This window comes from Penaeus vannamei, chromosome 40, assembly GCF_042767895.1.
Source record: "Penaeus vannamei isolate JL-2024 chromosome 40, ASM4276789v1, whole genome shotgun sequence".
Lineage (NCBI taxonomy): Eukaryota > Metazoa > Arthropoda > Malacostraca > Decapoda > Penaeidae > Penaeus > Penaeus vannamei.
In genome coordinates this window covers 259571-280383 of record NC_091588.1, presented here as the reverse complement: position 1 = coordinate 280383, position 20813 = coordinate 259571, and the positions used below count along the sequence as shown (strand labels likewise).

Genomic DNA, 20813 nt, shown 5'->3' with positions numbered 1-20813 from the left:
CAAAACAATGCTCTCATTACAGATTCCTCAACACTGTCCTCCGACTTCCGTTCGAGGTGCTGTGTTGGTGGGGGTGAGGGGGGAGAGGGGGAGGAGGAGGAGGAGGAGGATTAAAGGGGGAAGAGAGGAGGGGTAGAAAGTGTTAAAAGAGAGGAAAAAGAAAGAAAAACAAAGAAAGAAACATGTTTTGGCTGTGTGGGGGAAGGAATGGTGGGGAAGGGGACGGAGGAACATGCAAAGGGGAGAAGAGCAGAGGTGGGGAGGGATTAAAGGGGGGGAAAAGAGGGAAAGGAGGGGTTAAAAGAGGGAGAGAAAGAAGGAATGAGAGTGATAGAAGGAAGGAAGAGGAGGGAAAGCAATAGAAGAAGGGAGATAGGATAATGGTGATAGGATGTCTAGCTGAATAGAAGGAGGGATTAGGAATTATCCAGACGGACATGTTACGAAGGCGAAGGAGATATAGAAATCAGACCAAGAAAGAGGCGGATGGCGGAGAGTGAGTCGCGGCTTCAGGAGAGGAAGAAGGATAATGAAGTTTGACAGACACAAGCGCTATCAAGGCGTCATCTTTCGAAAATGACGCGGTAACGGAATCTCGTCCAGGGATTCGCTGTCACTTCCTTCAGCGTGTCTCTGGTGACATTTCTCCGCGGAGAAGCGAGGAAATGGGCGCCGGAGGAGAGAAAGCCGACCTGAAGGAGGCATAAAGGAAGGGCTGGAAGTCGTGCTGAGCCACACAGAGGAGGAGGGTACGGGCGGCTCGTATCGAGGGCGTGGGCGCGCGTTTCCACACCGCACCGGAAGGGCGGCGGCGTCCGTCGTGGTGGGCGGGAGGGCGGTTGGGCGGGTGGGAGGGGGCAGGAGGAAGAGGAGGAGGAGGAAGAGACAGAGAGACAGGAGAGGGGGGGGGAGGGGGAGGGACAAGTACCTGTCCTCGATGGCAATCTCGTCGTGCCCTCCGCTTCCGGTTCGCGTCTGACGGCTGTGAGAAGATCCTCCGCGTCGCCATTGTCCGACGGCCCGACGGACGCCGATCGATTCGCCGAGGGCGCGCCCCGCCCACCGACGCCCCGACCGGCGACGGCGATGGGCGGCCTGCGCGCGGACGCTCCGACGGCGCCGCGGCGTCCGGGGCGACCTGCGACCTCTGCTGGCGAACGGCGCCGCCAGAGGCCGAGAGGCGGCGACGGCGGCGTGGCGCTGCCGTTCGCCTGCCTTCGACGCCGCCCGCAGGTGAGGCTGCGAGCGAAGGCGACCGAAGGGAGGGAGAGGAAGCGACGCCGCTCCCGTGTCACAAAGGGAGGGGGGGCGAGGGGGAAGGGGTGGGGGACGTTGTTAAAGAGGGCGTAGGACTCTTAAAAAGAAGAGTTGTACAAAGATTATCCGCTGCTACTTTTCTCTCCTTCCTTGGTTTCTCTCTTTCTCTTTTCGCCTCCCTCCCCCCCCCCTTCCTTCTCTCCCTCCCCCGCCCCTTTCCTCTCCCTTCTCCCTCTCCTCCCGTGACCCACTTCGTGATGCTGGCCTCTCCCGCTGCACAATAAACTCCTTCAGGATTCCACGGCCAGGGATCCTCCTCCTCCTCCTCCTCCTCCTTCTCTTTCCTCTACTTCTTTTCTTCTTCCTCCTCCTCGTCTCCCTCTTCCCCTCTCTCCTACGTCATCCTTAAGGAGATCTTGCGAGGAAATTTGCTATTGCAAAAACGAACTCAAACTGTTTTCCCACACCTGTCTGCAGGCACGCAAGCACGCACGCACATACACACTCACGCACGCACTCTCGGTATACTGTTTGTGCAAGAAGTTGTTCCTCGTGTTCAGTCGCGAACTTTGTTACATTTTGCAACTGTTCGTCTCAGATTTTCGCGATTTTTGCGCCGCTGCGTCGAGGCTCGAGGCTCGAGGCGCGCGTTAGCCGGCGCGCCCGCGTGTGACGCGCGGCGGGCAGGCGCGCCCGCGTGTACATGTGTGTGCATGTATACATACATATGTATATATATGAGTGTGTATGTACATATATATATATATATATATATATATATATATATATATATATATGCATATGAGTTCCTGGTGCCGTGAGACACTATCGCTCGCGGCATCGCGGCGCCCGACCTCCGCGCCCATAAATCCCCTTCTTGCCCCGCGTTCCCCGCCGATAAGACCGGCCCAAAAACCCTGGAAAAAAAAATCCTCAAAAACTGCAAAAATCCTGAAAACGATTCTGAAAAGACTTAAATTGCTCTGCAGAGAAAATTTAAGTAAACTCTCAGTAAAAGCCTTACAGATAACATCCAATAAACTTAAAAAGCCAAAAAAAAAATCCTTAAAAATTCCTTTAAAAAGCCTTCATCTCCGCTCGGCGCGCAAGAAGCCCCGCGCGAGGTTGCCATGCGCCCCGAGGGAGCAGGAGCGCGTGCGCGCCGCTTTGTTGCCGGAGATTTAAACGCTAAAAACGGGCGAGTGACGCAGATGGTCTTCGGCGGGAGAGGGAGAGGGCGAGGGAGAGAGGGAGAGGGAGGGAGGAAGGGGTAGCCGAGGCACAGGGAGAGGAATGAAGGAGAGGGAGAAAGAGGAAAGGAGAGGAGCGAAAGGAGAGCCTCCCCCCGGCGGAGGAGGCCGACGAGGGGAAGCGAGGCGAGCGAGCCCAGGAGGCGGAGGTGTGAGGCGAGCGAGCCCAGGAGGCGGAGGTGTGAGGCGAGCGAGCCCAGGAGGCGGAGGTGTGAGGCGAGCGCAGGCACACACGCCAAGCGAAGCCAAGCGAAGCCGAACGAACGTCGAAGGCCGCGTTCGCTCGGGTGACATCCGCCGCCGAGCGAACGAATTAGCGAACGCCGGAGATGAATGGGTTACGTGAGAAGGCGGCGATCGGCTGCTTGTGCGAGATAAAGGAGGAGAAGAAGGAGGAGGCAGAAGAGAAGGGAAGGAGGATCTGATAACAGGGGTCGGAATGAGCGCACGGAGCGCCCGGGAGAGCGGGCGGGCGGGAGACGTCACAATTTATGTTCTTTTTACGGGATATCAATTTCGATTCGACGACGCCGCACAAAAGGCGACTTCGCGTGATGTAAATCAGTAAATGAAGGTCGTGGAGGCGTGCGTGCGCGCCCCGACGCCCCTCCCGACGCACGCCGCCAGTGGGCGCCGATGAATGGGCCTCGAAAGCGGACTTGGAAATGGCGCCGTAATGAGCAGAAGGACGCGATCCCGCCCGGCCACGTCACGCTCGGACTGGCCGGACTCGCGACGGAGGGGCAGGGGGAGGAGGGGGAGGGGGATCGGCAGGGGATTACCCAGGCAATGCCGATGTTTGTAGCACTGCATCTTCCCTGCCAGGCCGCCCCCACGCCCTTGTCTACCCTGCTTTCCCGCCACCTCATCAGGCCACATCTCTTTCGCTCCTCCCTTTGTGATCGGGCCTCGCTCTTTTTCCCCTTTCATTTTTTGTCTCTTTCTATTCACTTTCGTACCTTGCATTGGTGGCGAGTTCTTTCTCTCTATAGCCCTTTGTTGTCCAACCCCCTCCCCCCCTTCTCCCCACCCCTCCCCGCCTTCTCTTCCCTCCCCCGCACCCACACGCTCTCTGGCACCATTATGTCGACTCTCGCTCTCTCTCTCTCTCTCTCTCTCTCTCTCTCTCTCTCTCTCTCTCTCTCTCTCTCTCTCTCTCTCTCTCTCTCTCTCTCTCTCTCTCTCTCTTTCTCTCTCTCTCACTCACTCTCTCACTCTCTCACTCTCTCTCCACCTACCTACCTACCTATTCATCTATCTATCTCTCCATCTACCACTTCTTATGACAGCGACCTCGCTAAGTTCCCGGAGGTCGCTTAAGACGAAGGTGGGGAGAAGGAAGGGAGAGGAGGAGGAGGAGGAGGAGAAGGAGAAGGTAGGGGAGAGGAGGAGAAGGAGGAAGGGGAGGGGATAGGTGGGAGGGAGGAGTAAAGATGAGGAATTACAAGCAATGTGGAGGGGGAAGGAGGAAGGGGGCTAGGGGATGGCGGAGGAGGGAGGAAGGGTGAGGGGGAAGGGAGGGTCATGGAGGAAGAGTGGGGAAAGGGTGAAGGGGGAGTAAGGGAGAAGGGTGGGTGAGGGGGAGCAAGGGAGAAGGGTGGGTGAGGGGGAAAGGGTGAAGGGGGAGGAAGGGAGAAGGGTGGGTGAGGGGAAAGGGTGAAGGGGGAGGAAGGGAGAAGGGGGTGAGGGGGAAAGGGTGAAGGGGGTGAGCATCTAACGGGTGTCAGAACTTGACTTCAAAAAAGGTTGAATCTGAGGAGTTGACGTTGACTTCTGCGGTCGCGCCTTGTAGCAACGTGAGGCAGCTGGACCGTGTCGCGCTCCAGCCGCACGCTTCTGGGGGAGGGAGAGGGAGGGAAGTGGAGAGGGAGGGAGGGAAGTGGAGAGAGGGAGAAGGAGGGAGGGAGGGAAGGAGGGAAGTGGAGAGAGGGAGGGAGAGGGAGAGAGAGGGAGGGAAGTGGAGAGAGAGATGGAGGGAGGGAGGGAAGTGGAGAGAGGAAGAGGAGAAATACAGACAAATGGGAGTATTAAACAGAAGTGGAGGAGGTACGGAAAAGGGCAACTCCTGGAGGAGACTCACATCGGGATTACAGAGGGAAGGATGAAGGAACAGACGGATTAGAAGAGAAGAAAGAAACACAGAAAAAAACATATAGAGATAGGTAGATATGAAGGTAAAGGGAGAGAGGAAAAGAGGGAGAGAGATAGATAAAGAGGGAGAGAGAGAGATAAACAGGGAGGGAGAGAGATAAAGAGACAGACAGACAGACGAACCGTGACGCGCCTCCAGCCTTGAGCGCCCCCGCCCCCGCCTCCGCCCCCGCCTGCGCTCCTCGGCGATCGGATCGAACCGGCGCTCCTTCCCGGACAGCGTAGCAGCGTAATCCGGTAGTTAAACGGCGATACAGTTAGCGCAGCGAGTAAACAGAGGGAGAAAAAGAGGGAGGGCGAGCACGAGCGAACGAGCGAGTGTTGGAGAAGAAACGGCGCGGCAGATCTCGGCGCCGCTCCAGCATCACGTAACGACGCGCAAAAACGCTCCTTCCTCCTTCTTATTCTCCTCCTCCTCTTCCTCCTTATTCTCCTACTCTTCTTCCACCTCCTATTTCTCCTCTTCCTCCGCATTCTACTCCTCTTCTTCCACCTCCTATTTCTCCTCCTCTTCTTCCACCTCTTATTTCTCCTCCTCCTCCTTCTTATTCTCCTCCTCTTCTTCCTCCTTCTACACCTCTTCCATCTCCTCTTTCTCTACCTCATCTTCCTCCTCCTCCTCTACTTCCTCCTGTACCTCCAGTCTCTCTCTCTCTCCTTTCTCCCTTTTCCTCCTCCTCCTCCTCTTTCCCATCATGCACCGGATTTACTGCGGACTCAAAGTTAATATAAAACAAACAAAAAGAAACAAAACAAAAAAAGCAATAATCTTAAAAACCTCAAAACAAAAGATCGGCCGAACGTGTCCAGGTTTCCCGTTGGCCTTTGGGGGTGAGGGGGGGAGGGGGGAAGAGGAGGACGAGGAGGATTAGGAGGAGGAGGTGAGGGTGGAGAAGGAGGAGGAGGATGAGGAGGAGGAGGGCCAGGAGGATTAGGAGGAAAAGGTGAAGGTGGACAGGGAGGAGGAGGATTAGGAGGAAGAGGTGAAGGTGGACAAGGAGGAGGAGGAGGCTGACGTGGAAAGGAGGAGAAGGAGGAAGAGGGGGAAGTGAATTAGAGAAAAAAGGGGAGAAGAGAAGCAGAACGGAGAAAGCGGGAGAAGCAGAAGGATAATTAAGAATAATTAAGATGGAAAATGGGAAGAAAATAAGAATAACAGTGACGGAGAGTAAAAGAAACTAAGCAAGAAATATGAAGTTAATTCCCCGAGACCTTGAAGTCAGAGCGAGGGGCCAGGAGGGGGGAGGGGAGGGAGGGGGGCTGATCTCATAGGTCTTAGAGCCAAAAGCAAAACAAGGAAACAAACAAACGAATGATAATGGCTTCTTTGTGGCATGGTTAGCGGCTGAGATGCTCTGCCTCTTGACTTTTATCATCATTATCCTTATTATCATCATTATTCACATTCTGTGTTTTATCTTCATGATTGTGCATGATGGCTTTGTCTTTTTTTAATTCTTTGTTACTGATTTTGCGAATGAAACCTCTATGTGCTCGTAAAGGGCTCGTTCTGAACAGTTGCCGTTCAAAAATGAAAGAAATCATATTTCTTTTTAAGGTCATGTACGATTTTCATCAATTTTTTCGTCTTTTTGTTGTTTTTTCCCCGTTTTGTCTTTGTTTCCGTTGTTCTTTTAATGTGTCATTTGTACGATTGTCTTTGGTTTATGCGCATTCAAAAATAATGAAAATAAAAAGGTAACCAATGAGCATTCGAGGTTGAACACTTTTTTTACAGCCATGTTGTCTCTCTCTCCCTCTCAGATCGCGCCACTGGCCACCACGACGAAGGTATGAACATGACTCTTGAGTACGTTTCTAATTACTAATAACTTTAGTGGGATTTTGAGCTTTGGTGCTGAATTAATCCGAGACTAACACGCTGATCGCGGCAGGGAGGGAGAGGAAGGGAGAGTGAGAGAGGGAGAGGTTGTGTGTGTGAGAGAGTAAGGGGAGAGAATGAAGGAAAAGAAGTGAGAGAGAGAGGAAGGGATGTGAGGCAATGAGAGAGAGAGAGAGAGAGAGAGAGAGAGAGAGAGAGAGAGAGAGAGAGAGAGAGAGAGAGAGAGAGAACAGTTATTTGACTCAACATTCTGGCAAGTAACTCCGACACACTTCGCATCACCTCGAAGATGCTCGGCTAAACTCTGCGGGCGACAAACCCCACTTCTCTCGCTCCTCCTCCGCCTCTCCCTTTGTCAGATCTCTCAAGGAAGACCATATTTGGAAAGGGAAAAAATCTCATCGACTTTATATAATCCCCGGCAAACACTAGAGTGCATTTGCTGCGTCCAGGAACAGCATAATCATTTTCGCAATGGATGGGCGGCAAACCCTCGACTTAGATCCCGGCGTCGCCAGAGCCATCTCGCGGCCGCTTTCGGAAACAGTGCAACGAGCGAGTGAATTATGCCTCGACCCCCAAGCTAATCTTTTTATTAATTGTATTAAATAGATTTCGCGGGTTCCCTGTGGCAGCGAGGGTTCAAAAGATATCGAACCCCGGTGAAACACTGTCAGAAATGGAGAGTCATCTACCCGCAGCGCTGTCGAATGGCGAATTTTCCGAAGTTTAAATTTCCCATGAGAGGCTTCCTGTTTTTAAACAAACGGTATTGTGTACCAAACGCCACCGTGGAGAAAAAGGAAGAGAGGAGAAATTGGCATCCCTTTTCACGCGCTTACCGTAGCTAAAGGAAATTAAAATTAAGATAAAAATAAACATCCTTCTGCACACATACACAAACGCGCATACACTCACATACGTGAACGCACATACGAAAAAGAACACACACATACCCGAACACTTACATATCCCGTGCCTTGATGAGCAAGAGGAGAAGAATGTGCAAAATACGCGAGAAGCAAACCGTCGACTTTGTGACTGTCTCGGCGGCGGCCTTCGCGGGTGTCGTACTCTCGACTTCCTTGGCGGGAAAGAAGAGGAAATTTCGGCCTAATGCTCATGGCTTTTACGAAGGGAAAAAGGAAGGAATTGCCTTGGAGGAAAGCGAAGGATGCAGAGAGGCAGACGTAGCAACAAAGACGAGGAGAAACGCGGGAACGCAGCGACGCAGAGTGACGCAGGGAACGCACGAGAACGCCAGTGGGTGTTTTGTCTTTTTTATTCTCTGTTAATCTGTTCGTATTTAACACTGTCTCCCGCGCTGCTTGTTGCACTTGATCGGACCGCTCGAAAGGACGGGGAATTTTCGATATTTGCAGAGTCATTGTGGTTTTATTGAATATTCTAATCTCCTCTTGCATTTCCTCTCTCTCTCTCTCTCTCTCTCTCTCTCTCTCTCTCTCTCTCTCTCTCTCTCTCTCTCTCTCTCTCTCTCTCTCTCTCTCTCTCTCTCTCTCTCTCTCTCCTCTCTCTCCTCCCTCCCTCCCTCCCTCCCTCCCTCTCCCTCTCTCCCTCTCTGCCTACCATTACTGCATTCTTTCATTCTCGTTTTCTCTCTCTTCCTCCCATTCTCCCTCCCTCGCTCTCCTCCCTCTCCCTTCCTCGGATATGTATCGTCCACTTCGCCCTAATAAGCGCACAAGCCAGGTGTGTTCCCTCCCTCCCCCCGCCCTCACCCCTCCCCCTCCACGCCCTTCCTCCCACACCTTTCCCCTCCCCCTCCCCCCCACCCCTCTCCGAGCGAGTGATGGCTGTTGGGGTTGGTTCTCTGTTGCATCACTCTGACACAAGCACAGATAAAGCTGCCTTTGCAACCTGTATCCCACCCCCTCCCTCCCTCCGGCTCTCCCTCCCCCTCCAACCCCCCACTGAGTTCCTAGTCTCCCCCTTCCCCTCCCTGCCGCCCTCCCCACACCCCCGCCTCCCTCGCTCTCGCACCTCGGCATCCACGCCCTCCCCCGCCCTTCTCCCTTCCTTCCCCCACCCTCCCCCTTCCCTCCCTCCCTCCCTCCCTCTTTCTCTCTTGTAAGTCCTCGTCCATTCTTCTTTTTCTCTTCTACTTCTTTTTTAGTAATATATTTTCTCTCTCTTCTATCTTTTTTTATGATTTATTGTCCTTATTCTTCTTGTTTTTTCTTTCCTCTTTTTTATCTTTTATTTTTTTCGTCTTTCTCTTTACCATTTTGACTGAGGTGATCTAGAGGTTCAGTTGCCGCTGTTCCCGCTGCCTCCTAAATCTGCTCTCTCTCTCTTTCTCTCTCTCTCTCTCTCTCTCTCTCTCTCTCTCTCTCTCTCTCTCTCTCTCTCTCTCTCTCTCTCTCTCTCTCTCTCTCTCTCTCTCTCCGCCGCCCTTCGTTCCTCCCGCGGTTCCTGGCGGCGAGGCTCTGGCACCTTCTCGCTTTCTCTCCTCCTCCATCTCTCTCCTCCTCTCTCCCGCCCTCCTCTCATCGCTCCTCCGCCTCCTCCTCTTCCTCTCGCCTCCTTTCTCTCTCCTCTCTCCCCGCCGCCTCGTCCAGGGTGTACAGTTACATGGAAATTAAATGGACAAGAACTATACATGCAGCCTGCAGCCTCCCTCACCCCCACCCCCTCCCTCACCCCCACCCCCGCGCCGGCCGTGTGGGGGCCCCACTTTTGTAAAAGCGCGAGTCAACGACACTGCTCGTCTCACCCGGGTACACACGCGTACACACACACACAAACACACTCACACGCACACAAACACTTACACACACGCGGACGAACATACACAAACACACGCACACGCGGACGAACATACACAAACACACACTCACACACGCGTCTACACATGCGCAAACATACTCACACGCGGACGCACATCGCACACAAACATACACACACGCGTCCACGCATACGCAAACATACTCGCACACGCTCGCTCCTGTTTGTCCTACATACACACTCCCCGCGGACGCCGGCGAGCGCGGACACGCACGCGGAAGCGCATTAGCACGGAATAAACCCACGCATGAAATGATATGGAAATGATATGCATCCTGACCCGTTCGCGCGCACTTAAAAGGCGCAGAGGCGAGCGTCGAGGGGCGTGACGTCACCCACATAGGCGCATAGCGTGGCCCTCATGACACCTCTCGCCCAGATCGCCCTGCTATGGGCCCTCGAGGCGGACGCGGCTATAGAGGTCACTTTGCTGGGCGTTGGCAGGTGTGCTTGGCCTCTGCGGTCGCCAGGGACATTCGGCGCGCGGGCGGGGGGAGGAGGGGGGGAGGGGGAGGGGGTGCGCGAATCGGGCCGACTTGACAAGGTTGTCCGTTCTGCAAGCCTGTGCAAGTCGCGAGCCGCTGTAGTGCGTCGTGGCTTGTTTCCGGGTGCGGGCGCTTGTGTACGCACGCGTTTGTGGGCGGGGTGCGTGTCGGCGTGTCGTTGCGGGCGTCGGGAAGCCTCACGCACACGCACGCACACGCACTCACGTTTCCTTCCTTCCTTTGCCCTTTCTTTCCCCTACCTCCCTCTCCTCCTCTCATTCCTCCTCCTCCCCCTCTATTTATTCCCATTCTCTTCCCCCTCTCCCTCTACCTCCTCCTCTCAATTCCTTCTCCCATACTTCCCTCTCCTCTTTTCCCCCCTCCTCCCTCTCCCTTCCTCTCCCTCTCTCCTCTCCCTCCGCCCCCGCCCCCTCTCCCTCCTCTCATCGACAGTTACCTACGTGTGACGTAACCCCACCCCCCCACCCCACCCCCACCCCACCCTCTATCCTTTTATCTATTCATCTATCTATCTCTATCTCAAACACACACACACACACCGAACTACACACAGACACGCACACCGACACACACACGCACACGTACACGCACACGGAGGCGCCAAATGACCATAAGTGATGCTGCTGTGACCACAAGCTGACAGATCGGACAGTGTCAGCCTCGGCCTCCACCCTCTCTTCCCTGTTCCTCTCTTCCCATTCTATCATTTTTTTCTATCACATTTGTCTTTTTTCTCCTCCTTCCTTCTTCTCTCCTCCTCCCTTCTCTTTTCCTTTATTCCCCCCTCTTCTCTTTTCCTCTTTTATTCCTTCCTCTCTTCTTTTTTTCTTTTCTTTTTTTTATTCCTTCCTCTCCTCTCTCCCCATCTTTTATCCCCCCCCTCCTTCTTCCCCGAACCCTTCCCTCCCCCATCACGTAGCAGCCTCGGCGTTCCTCCCGCACCTCACTATGTTATTTAACGAAAACGCGTGAGGAGGGGAGGGGAGGGGAGGGGGGAGGGGGGAGAGGGGGAGGGGCGGCGCAACCTTCGCGGTCGTGCGGTGTGGCGTCATCGAGGGAGAGGGAGAGAGAGAGAGAAGAGATAGGTAGATAGATAGAGGAAAAGAGAGACAGAGAGATAAACAAGAAGGATACAGATGCACACATACACGTAGTCATTCAGAATTTTTACCACACCCACTTGTTGTACACCAAGCAGACTCTCTCTCTCTCTCTCTCTCTCTCTCTCTCTCTCTCTCTCTCTCTCTCTCTCTCTCTCTCTCTCTCTCTCTCTCTCTCTCTCTCTCTCTCTCTTCTCCTTTCCCTCTTCCACCTCCTCCTCTTCTTCCTCTCCCTCTTCCTCTCCTCTTTCTCCTTCTCCGTCCTTCCCCTCTCCCCCCTGCTCCTACATTCCCTGCCACGCCAGATGTCACGACGAGAGGAAAGTTTGTGTCTCTGCGAAGGTAAAGTCTCTTCTATTTTGAGATGAGATTCAAGACCCACTTGTCTCGTTTATTTGTTTTCCTTGTTTCGACTCTCGTTCGTGTTTCTACTCCGGTTTTTCTCTGCTTTTCTCTTTTTTTCTCTCTTTTTTCTGTGTATGTATCTTTGGTCTTTCTTTATTTATCCCTCTATTTTCTCTATTTCTCTTTCTCTCTGTCTCCCTCCCCCCCCTCTCCTTTCTCTCCCTCTCTCCTTTCTCTCCTTTCTCTCCTTTCTCTCCTTTCTCTACCTTCCCCCTGTCTCCCTCGCAATTACTCCCTTCCTTATCGCCGCCCACAGAGAGGGCGGGCGGCGCCCGCAAATCACCGGGAAATAAGTCTGAAACAAAGAATTTCAAGTTGAGGTGATAAGGAGGGGGAGGGAGGGAAGGGAGGGGGAAGAGGGAAGAGGATGGGAGGGAAAGAAGGATGGGAAGGAAGGAGGATTGGGAAAGGGGAGAGATGGAGGAGAGAAGGAGGGAAGGAGGGAGGAGGGAGGGATGAGAAGGCACAGAGGAAGGATTGAAGAGTAAGAGGCATAAAGAAGGGATAGAGGAATGGCAGGAGGAGAGAGAAAGGAAGAGGTAAGGGAAGAAAGGAGAGAAGAAAAAGTAAAGAAATTACCTATATCATATAGCATTTTTTTTTTATTTTATTTTTTTTTTATGCCGTGTCCTCAGTTAGTATCAAGACGTCTACAGCAATCATTGTAATTATCACTATATTTCCGTAAGTAATTAATCATAACCGTAATGACCGTGGCAATGGGCGTAGATATTACGGTCATTACTTACAAGGTAAATGAGAATTCCTTGCAACGGACAGCCACGGACGCCCCTCGCTTTCACTGCACGCAGGACTAAGCACACAGCGCCCCTCCCTTCCCTCCCTTCCCTCCCTTCCCCCCTCTCCCTCATTCCTCCTTTACTACCTCCCGTCCCTCTCCCACGCCTCTTTTCCTTCCCTCTCTCCTTCTCTCCCTCCTTCCCTCCTCCTTCATCTCTTTGTCTCTCCCCTCCCTCTTTCCCTCCTTCCTTTCCTTCCTCCTTCGTCCCTTCCCTCCCTACACCCTCCCCCTTTTTTTTCCGCCTCTCTTCCCCTTCTCCCTTCTTCCCTCTCTCTCTCCTTCCCTCTGTCCCTCCTTCCCCCTCTCCCTCCCTCCCTCCCTCCCTCCTTCCCTCTCTCCCTCCTTCTCTCCTTCCTTCCTTCCCTCCCTCCATCCTTCCCTCTCCCCCTCCCTCCTTCCCTCTCTCCCTCCTTCCTTCCCTCCCTCTTTCTTTCCTTCTTTCGTCCCCATTCACCCCCCCCCCCCCCGGGTCCTGATAGCCAAAGCAGGGCGGTCCAGTTTCCTTCGGGCGCGCTGGAGCCGACGAGCGATAAGGGAGGCTCGCAGGGCTCCGCCGCCGCCGCCGCTCGCTCGCTCCCCTCGGCGCTTGTCGGCTTCTTCTTCTATGGTTATTCGGTCTTTGCGGTTCTTCGGTTGTTGCTGTTTTGTATTTGTTTGTTTTTCTTTGTAGTCTTATTTTCTTTTTCTTTTCTTTTCTTTTTTGTTAGTTTGCTCTTTGTTTTCTTATTCTTTATCTTTCTGCGTTTTCTTTTCTGCTTCTTTTTGGTTCTTCGTTTTTTTTTCTCTCTCTCTCTTTCTCTCGTTTCCTCTTTGTCTTTCCTTTTTTGTTCAAATCTTAGTTCTGCTTTTTTCTTTTTCTTTTTTTTTCTTTCTTTCTTTCTTTCTTTTTTGGGGGGGGGGGGCTCATTTCTCCTCTGTCTTCTTCTCTTCCCTACTCCCCCATCCCCCTCCGCTTGTCCCTCCATCTCTCCCTCACTCCTCCTCCTCCCCTCCCCTCCCCTTCCTCCTCCCCCCCTCCCCCTCCCCTCCCCTTCCTCCTCCTTCCCCTCCCCCTCCCCCTCCTCCTCCTCCTCCCACGTCTCCCGAAATGCTGTTATTGCAATTTTTACGAGGCGATCCTTATCACCTGCTTATCACCCCTTTTATCGTCCGTCCGATACGAGGCAAAAAAGGGCTTTGGCGACAGCGAAATTATATTAATTAAGGCGTCGCCGCCATCAGCATTAGCGCCCCGGCCCGCTCCTCGCCGCCTCGCGCTGCCATCTAGCGGCCGCGCCAATAAACTGTGTTATTTAGTGCCTCGTGATTCATAATTACTTTCTACTCTGGTTTCCATTCCTGGTGATTTAATCTGCGCGTAAGAATGCGCTTCTTGCTTGCTTGCTTGTTTGGGGGGGGGGGAGAAGGGGAAGGCAAGAAGAAGGAGAAGTGGTTGCAGCGTTTGAGGGGAAAAAAAGAGGATCTGAAAAGAAAGTAGAAGAAAGGCGAAAAAGAAGAGAAGAGAAACGGGACAGGGAAAGAATTTCAAAAATGAAATCGAAATAGAGAAAATTAATTAAAGAGAAAAGAAAACAAAAAAAATCCTCGGAGTTACAAACAGGAGAAGCGAGCGAATGGGAGAGGGGAGAGGGGGGGGGGAGAGACACCCTGCGCTGAAGTTTGACGCCGAACATTGTAATTAAATCCGGCCAGGGGTGATTTGGGCGCACGAGCGGGCGGGCCTGATGAAGGGTGAGGCAGGGCGGGATGCGCAGAGGTGAAGGGTGAAATAGGGTGAAAAGGGTGAGCGCAGTAGAAGCTTCAAGGGAGGAAGACGTGAGAAGGAGCGAGAGGAAGGCTCGAGAGTATCATTTTTTTTTTTTTCTAAATTAAAGTGAAGGGAAAAGGTGAAGGCTTCGGAGGGATGTATAACCCACGTTTCCTTTGAGGAACGGCGGGGGGGGGGGGGAGTGAAAAAAAATAGATGTATAGTTCACGTTTTTGTAGATCTTTGAGGATAAAAACAACAAAGAGTGAGAAACGGAGGAAAAGAGCGAGCTGCTGATACCCTTAGAGCCTAAAAAAAAGGTGGGAAAAGACCCTTTGTTCGTGGGAGGAAAAGGGGGGGGGGATGGCAGTGGGAAATCCCCTTTGCCCCCCCCCCCGTCTCGAATCCGGTAAGGAGCCGATCCTACGAAGGAGCGAAGGAGGAAAGGAGCGAGGGAACCAAGGATAGAAGGATAGAAGGGGCAATGGAGCGAAGGATAGAAAGAGGGAAGGAGAGAAGGAGAGAAGGATAGAGATAGAGAAGGAGGGAGGGAGAGAAAGAGCAATGGAGCGAAGGATAGAGATAGGAAAGGAGAGAAGGATAGAAGGAGCAATGGAGCGAAGGATAGAGATAGAGAAGGATAGGAGCGAAAGAGCGAGCCCGAAGGAGGCCTCGGCGCGCCCCGGACCGAGTCGGGGCGACGTGGAGGCAAGACGTATGATAATTTAAGTATACGTGTAAATTAAGGCATAAAAAACGCAAATTGCAGCTAATGTGCTTAAAGGCCGAGATAAGATCCGACGCGAGTGCTCTCGTTCTCGCTTTTTTCTTGCTCTCTCTCTCTTCTGTTCTTTCTCTCTCTGTCTCTGTCTCTCTCTCTGTCTCTCTCTCTCTCTCTCTCTCTCTCTCTCTCTCTCTCTCTCTCTCTCTCTCTCTCTCTCTCTCTCTCTCTCTCTCTCTCTCTCTCTCTCTCTCTCTCTCTCTCTCTCTCTCTCATTCTCTCTCTTTCTCTCTCATTCTCTCTCTCTTTCTCTCTCATTCTCTTCTCTTTCCCTCTCATTCTCTTCTCTTTCTATCTCTTTACTTCCTCTCCAATTTCTTTCACCCAATATCCCTTCCTCTCCTCCTCTTCCTTTCCCTTTATCGCCCTCTTTCGCGAAGAAGGCGAGGGAGAGACGGAGAAGCGGTTCGTCTCAGGAATTCGTGCGGAGGAAGGCGAGCGCCTTGATGTATCGCCGGCGCGGATGACCTGGTTGCTGCGGAACTGGGCTTATGTACAATTATTCCCTTTAAAGAGGACGGAGAAGAGGAAGAAAGATGATAAAAAGAGAGAAGGGTAGAGAGGGAAAAAAAGAGGGGTGAAGGTAGAGTGAGAGGATGATAGATAGAGGAGTTGGGAGGAGATGCCGTAACTTTTCTTGTATCCCATTTTCTGTGATGGGGAAGCTAATTTGATTCCCGTTTTCTTTTTCTGAAAATATTCGCTAATGAGCGGATTCCCATTTTCTATAGACCTCGCCATTGCCTTTAATTAGCGTCTTTTAATAAAGCCCAGTAAACGAAATACTCTCAAGAGAGAAAGAAATTGAAAAGAAAATTAAAAAAATTTAAATATATATATATATATTCACAAATATGAATAAGCAATGCCTACCATTCCCCTTTCGTCGGCTGTTAATGGATAAGTCACCCCTTTCGCTAGTTCATCACGGGGATGCAGCTCGGCAATTAACTCGTGCCGTGGGCGCCGATCCCGCGCTTGCGTGTTATGGGAGGCGGTCTCAGGGGGGGGGGGGGGGGGTTGCCGTTTTTGCCTCTATCTCGTTTTTTTCTTTTCTTTGTTTCTTTTTTTTTTTTTTTGTCTTTCTCGCTTTCTCTCTTTCTTTTGTTTTTTTTCGCTTTCTCTCTTTCTTTTGTTTTTTCTCTTTCTTGTTTCTTCTGACTTTCTGTTTGTTTGTTTTTTCTCTTAAATTCTCGTTCGGTCTCTTGTCTCTCGGTTAGTCATATTTTTTATTGATTTATCGTTCTATATAATATTTATCTATATTTTTTATCAACGTATTCTTATATTCATCAATCACGCCATCATATATTTTAACTTTCTCTTCTACATTTTCTCCTAAAAAAAAAAAGAAAAAATGCTTCTAAAGATAAATTAACAGATAAAAATCGAATTCTAATTTCTCGTGACGCAAAAAAAAAAATGAATTGGAAATATTGATGCATTAATGAGTAAAATAGAAAATAAAATACAGATTTTCAGAGGAAGATAAAAAAAAATCTTAATAATTTGATAATTTTAAACATCGTGACTTTAGAACAGAAGTGAGTGATTAATTATCCACGCTTTGGGTTTAGAGTTTTTTGTTTCTTTTTTTCTCTTTTTAAGTGGGATTTGAGGTCAATTTTCTCCGCTTAATCGCTAGAATAGTAAGAGTAGGAATAAGAACGATGATAACGATAATAATAATGGTAATGATTATGATGATGATAATATTATTATAAACAACAATGATAATAATAACGATGATGATATTATTATCAATAGCAATGATAATGATGATGATAATATTATTATGAGAAATAATGATGATAATATTATTATGAGAAATAATGATGATAATATTATTATGAGCAATAATGATGATAATAACGATGATGATATTGTTATCAACAGCAATGATAATGATGATGATATAGTATTGTTACTATCGACGATTAGATGAATAAGGATAATAGATAAGATAACGCGGATAGCAGACGCCAGAAGGCCGAAGCCGCAGCCACGGCGCCGACCGCAACGAACCGCCTCCGAAACGAGCAATTCGCAGGATAATGGGAAAGTCGCGCCGTTGAGCGATGGCAGACGAAGGTCGATTCCGCGGCGGTGGCAGATTGGGAGGATTTCGAGGGAGAAGGATTGGCCAGTCGCTCGGCAGTTCGGGGAGGGCGGGTTCCTTGTAGAAGAAGCCTTGGCGGAGGGAGGGGGTCGGGGCCGAACGACCGGCGTGTTGGGTCGTTTTTAGGTCGGTTTGGGTCGTTTCAGGTCGTAGTGGGTTAGTTATGGGTAGTTTTGAGTCGTTTTGGGTCAGGTTTTGCTCGTCTTTCGTTGTCCTGAGTCGTCCTGGTCGTCTCAAGTCATCTCGGGTGTTCTCACGTCGTCTCAAGTCGTGCCGGGTCGTCCTGAGTCGTCGTCGTAGCAACTTCCTGGCGGTGACGGCCGGAGATCGATCGCTTTTGGGCAGCCCGATCCTGGCCCCTGACCCTCCCTTCCCCCTTTCTTCTCCCCTTCCCCCTCCCTCCCCTTCGTCTTCCTCCACCTTACGCTCCCTGCTTCGTTCGTCTTGATGTACGAAGAGAGAGAGAGACAGAGACAGAGACAGAGAGAGAGAGAGAGAGACAGAGAGAGAGAGAGAGAGAGAGAGAGAGGGGGGGAGAGCAGAAGAGAGAGAGAGACAGAGAGAGAGGGGGGGGGGGGGTCAGAAGACGTGCTAGATGCGGACGTGAATTTGTCGTGTTCCTCTTTCTCTTAATTTCTTTCTTTCTCTCTGGAAATTCTGAATTCCTCCGTCGATGATTCAAAAGTTCATCGAGTTTTGTACATTACGGTCATGTGCACGTGTGAGTGGATGCACACACACACACACACACACACATACACACAATCTGCTGAAATATATTTTGCTTATGTGTGTGAGTGTGTGTGCATCCACTCGCACGTGCACATGACCGTGATGTACAAAACTCGATGAACTGCCCAAAACACACACATACACACACAATCTGCTGAAATATATTTTGCTTATGTATGTGTGTGTGTGTACGTTTGTGTGAGTGTGTTTATGTGTGTGTGTGTGTGTGTGTGCCTTTTAGCATCGTTTGCCAAAGTCTGACGCCAAGAGTTGCCTTCACAAAAGCGCCGTTCTGTGCAGTAAGACTTGACGGCAAAGATCTTAATTAAAAGAGAAAAAAGACAAAAGCCCGCTAAAGAACGGAGAGGCAGAAGACGGGAAAGCTGGACGGAGGAAAAAAGAAGAATGAGGAAGCGGCGGCGGGAGATAGGTATGTGAGGGGGAGGGAGAGGAGAGATGGGGAGATGGGAGGGGGGAAAAACACAGAGAAAGGGGGAGAGAAAGACAGAAAAGAGTGCGTGAGAGAGAGAAGAAGATGCGAGATTCGCCGCTCCTTTACAAAAAAAAAGAAAAAAAATGTAGAAACAAATAGACTATAGTCCACCCTCTCACCCCCCTCACCCTCTCACCCCCTCACCCCCTCAACCCCTCACCCCCCCCCCTCCGTGTATAGTCCTATAAAGACCACGTCCTCGCGAGAAGAATTAGGTTAATAGAAGAATAGGACGTGGGAAGGAGAGGGAGGAGAACTAAAGAGAGACAAAAGAAAGAAGATAAGGAACAAGAGAGAGAAAAAAAGGTAAAAGGGGGAGAGTAAAAAAAAAGTTACTCGTATACCGGACACTCAGACAAAAGGGGCGTTGTTTCATTGGTTCTATTTAAGTCACGAACCGCCCGTCCCGCCCGCCGTCCCGCCCGCCGTCCCGCCCGCCGTCCCGCCCGCCGTCCCGCCCGCCGTCCCGCCCGCCCGTCCGGCCGAGACCCCAAAGGGCGCGGAGGACCCGGCGCCCTCCGCCTCGGCTTCGGTCCAGGGTCTCCGCGCTTCGGCTCCCGAGACGGATGGGGGCGAATCACTCCTTCGCCGCCCTTCCTCCGGCTCTCTGGCTCCCCTGGCCTTCCTCCTTCCTCCTTCCTCCTTCCTCTTTCCTCCTTCCTCTTTCCTCTTTCCTCCTTCCTCTTTCCTCCTTCCTCCTTCCTCCTTCCTCCTTCCTCTTTCCTCCTTCCTCCATCCTCTCTATTCCTTCCTCTGGTTCTTTTCCTTGCCTTCTTTCTGTTGGCTCTTCTGGCCGTCTTTCCTCTTCTTCTTCTTCTATCTTATTTGGTTTTATGTTTTCTCCTTCCTGCTTCCTCTGGTTCTCCATTTATCATTATCCTTCTGTCTCTCACCCCCCCCCCTTCGCTGAACACTAGATCAAACTCGAAACCAAAAAAATGAAGTTTCGAAAATGCGTTACTTCTGCTCTCTCGCACGCACGCACGCACGCACGCGACTTGCTGGCTAGTCATGCATGCGAGTCCTCTGGTGGCAAACTCGGAAGTAGGCCAATGACTCGAGAATTTTGGGGAAACGAGAGACTTGATAATGGGGGAGGAGAGGGGGAGAGAGAAGTAGGGGGAAGAAGTGGAGGAAAGTAAGGAAAGTTAGGAACGAAGAATGGGTGGATAGGGGAAGGATAAGGTAGAGGATACTTGATATTAGGAAGAGAGAGAGAGGAGGATAGGAGAGAGGGATTAGGAGGGGTAGGAGAGGAGAGGAAGAGAAGGGGAGGAGGGAGAGGTGTAGATAACGACCGAAAAACACCAAATTACGCTCTCTGGTTTTACGGTTTTAACGTCGGGAATTTCGAGTTTCAGGAGAGAAATAAGTGCAAAAGAAAAAAGAAAAATTAGATAAATGAAGAAGAGATAGAAAAAAAAGGTTATTTGGCTTCTTGAGAGCGAGAGCGAGGCGGCCGAGAGCTGCTCTTGTGGCCGAGGGTGTGAGTGCTTCGAGGAAAAAGCGACTGGGATTTTTATCTTTTTTTTTCGTTAATATAACCTGCTACTGACTCTAACTGCTGATTCTGCCTGCTTACCTGCTAATTGGCTGACTCTTCTGCTCTTTCATTCCCGGACTAACATCTCGTAAATTCTGAAACATCTGGAAGAAGCAGGAAGAAAGAAGGAGATAATAGGAATCAAGAAAGCAAAGGCACACAAGCACCGCCACCCACGTCGAGAGAGAGAGAGAGAGAGAGAGAGAGAGAGAGAGAGAGACAGACAGAGAGAGAGAGAGAGGGAGGGAGAGAGAGAGAGAGAGAGAGAGAGTGAGAGAGGAGAGAGGAGAGAGAGTGAGAGAGAGAGAGAAAAAAAGACAGACAGACAGACAGACAGGCAGATAGAAAGAAAGAGACAGAAAGACGCCGAGAAAAGGACGGACAGACCGAGCCCAAGAGAGAGGGAGAGACCCCCCCCCCCCCTAAAGAGCGCGAGAAGGCCCCGGCTGTCTGCTCGGGGCGCGGGCACCTCCCCGCCGCGACGTTAATGGCCGCCGCCCGCGAGAAGTGTGAAATTAGACCCCTTAATTGTCCAGCGCTGACCTGTCATATCTGACATTTTAAAAGGTCCGGCCGCTGTCTTCGGCGCCGCTCGGCAGGGACGCCGCTCCTGGCTTTCACCTGGGGGGGGAGGGGGGGCGGGGGCGAAGAATTGTTATCTTGTTATCATCGTTAGTATCGTTATCGTTATGATCAATCGTCGTTTTTTGTTTTTATTAATTTTGGCATTATTGGCATTGTTCGTAAAGATGGAGGAGGGGGAATGGTAGGTAGGGGGAGGAGAAGAGGGGGGGAGGGACGGCAGGATCGCCAGATAAGAGCAGATAAGAGCATAAAATCGCCGGATTAAAAAAGGCGAACCTGTTCCCGCGACGCGTCTTCCTCCTCCTTTCGGGGGATTATCTCTGTCTCTCTTATCTCTCTTCCAGCTTTCCTTCTCTCCTTCGCTTGTCTCTTTTATCGGCTTTATCTCCTTATCGTCGGGCCATTCCGGTCGAAGGAGATGGGAGATTAGCCTCGTGAATCCGGGAATCCGTCTTCCCTTACACGAACGCGGGTCCGAGCGCTGCGCCGACGTCTGCCAGGGATTCGAGGCGAGTCTGGGTCCTCGCCTGAGGAAGATGCTGTAAGGAAGCGGCTTTTGTGAATATTTACTTATCTATATATACTCTGTGTGTAGGTATGCGTGAGGGTTTCTTCTTTTCCCTCTCCTTCTTCTTCTTCTTCTCCTCCTCCTTCTTCTTTTTCCGCTCCTTCTTCCCCTCCTCCCCCCTTCTTC

At 51.3% G+C, this 20813-nt stretch overlaps 1 long non-coding RNA gene across 2 annotated transcripts in view; it reads left to right on the top strand.

Moving 5' to 3' along the window:
- The window catches only part of LOC138859167 (uncharacterized), a 92683-nt gene that overhangs the window by 65495 nt on the left and 6375 nt on the right, over window positions 1–20813 (top strand). Inside the window, exon 3 of one of the 2 annotated variants that reach the window (XR_011398281.1) lies at window positions 6423–6449. The exons of the other annotated variant lie outside the window; for it this stretch is intronic. This is a non-coding gene — a long non-coding RNA (uncharacterized lncRNA). The remainder of the gene's footprint in view (window positions 1–6422; window positions 6450–20813) is intronic. 2 annotated transcript variants of the gene reach the window in all.